The sequence below is a fragment of the Lontra canadensis genome, unplaced genomic scaffold (genome assembly GCF_010015895.1).
Source record: "Lontra canadensis isolate GAN:19392208 unplaced genomic scaffold, GSC_riverotter_1.0 scaffold12, whole genome shotgun sequence".
Lineage (NCBI taxonomy): Eukaryota > Metazoa > Chordata > Mammalia > Carnivora > Mustelidae > Lontra > Lontra canadensis.
In genome coordinates, this window is record NW_022631006.1 from 8,975,404 (window position 1) to 8,977,095 (window position 1,692).

At 40.0% G+C, this 1,692-nt stretch overlaps 1 non-coding gene across 1 annotated transcript; it reads left to right on the forward strand.

Moving 5' to 3' along the window:
• The first annotated feature begins 407 nt into the window (after positions 1-407).
• On the forward strand, positions 408-510 carry LOC116867564. Its single transcript, XR_004382613.1, has one exon. It is a non-coding gene; the product is annotated as a U6 spliceosomal RNA (small nuclear RNA).
• Positions 511-1,692: the final 1,182 nt, after the last annotated feature.

The following is a 1,692-nucleotide window of genomic DNA, read 5'->3' on the forward strand; positions in this document are numbered from 1 at the left end:
ATTTAATGATGAGCACAGAGGGTCACAGCCAGGGAGAGATTTGAAGATGCTACAATGCTGGCCTTAAAGACAGAGGAGTCAGAAGTCAAGGAGGGCAGGCAGCCTCCCAAAGCGAGAAAGGCAAGGAAATGGACTGTCCTCTAGAGCCTGATAGGACACCTCGATTCTGGCCCAGGGAAATGCATTTCAGAATTCTGTCCTCTAAAATTGTAAGATAATAAATTTCTGTTGTTTTAAATTTGTGACATCACCAATAAGAAACTGACAAATCATTCAAGAGTTCTGTGTCTCAAGAGAAGAGCTTCTGTGGGCTTTGGGGTAACTTTTGGACTGCCTTAGTGACTAGCATGTGGCAGAAGGAAGGCTGTGTGAATTCCAAAACTAAGTCATAAAAGGTGACTTAATGTTTGCTTTAGCAGCACATATACTAAAATTAGAACGATACAGAGAAGATTAGAATGGCCCCTGCACAAGGATGGCACACAAATTCTTAAAGTGTTCCATATTTTTATTGTTGGATCACTATAATGTATACCTAAAACTAATAGTACACTGTACGTTAACTATACTGAAATTAAATTTTAAGAAAAAAAGATTTCAAGGTGAGTCAGTTTCAGCCTGGCCTTTCCTTATGGACATTTACTTGTGGAGCCCTGAGCTACCATGTAGGAAGCATGACTACCCTGAAGCCACCATGCAGAAAAGACCATATTAAAAACTGGGAGAAATGCCCAAGAAACCAGTTGTTCCATCCTCTAGCTGTTTGGGTCTCTCCAGCTCAGTACCAAAAATGTAAGAAACTTCAGATAATAAGCCCAAGCCCCCTCCTGTACAACTACGTGAAATATCCTGCATAAGAACTACTTGGCTGAGCCTAGTCAATGCCAGAACCATGAAAATAATAATAAAATTATCCTATTGTTTTTTTGCCATTAGGTTTTGTGTTGGTTTTATGCATCAATGAGTAATCAATACATTAATGATAAAGAGAAATGTTCAAAATATAATATTAAAAGAAAAACGAGGGGTACCTGGCTCACTCAATTGGTAGATCATATGACTCTTGATCTCAGGGTCATGAGTTGGGCCCTAGGTTGGGCACAGAGACTACTTTAAAAAAATAAAAATAAAAAGAGAGTCTAACATGAAAAAGTGCTCCATATCACTCGGCATCAGGGAAATACAAATCGAAACCACAATGAGATATCACCTCACTCCAGTCAGAATGGCTAAAATTAACAAGTCAGGAAATGACAGATGCTGGCAAGGATGCAGAGAAAGGGGAACCCTCCTACACTGTTGGTGGGAATGCAAGCTGGTGCAACCACTCTGGAAAACAGCATGGAGGTTCCTCAAAGTGTTGAAAATAGAACTACCCAATGACCCAGAAATTGCACTACTGGGTATTTACCCTAAAGATACAAACGTAGTGATCCGGAGGGGCACGTGCACCTGAATGTTTATAGCAGCAATGTCTACAATAGCCAAACTATGGAAAGAACCTAGATGTCCATCAACAGACGAATGGATAAAGAAGATGTGGTATATATACACAATGGAATACTATGCAGCCATCAAAATAAATGAAATCTTGCCATTTGCGACGATGTGGGTGAAACTAGAGGGTATTGTGCTTAGCGAAGTAAGTCAATCGGAGAAAGACAACTATCATATGATCTCCCTGATATGAGG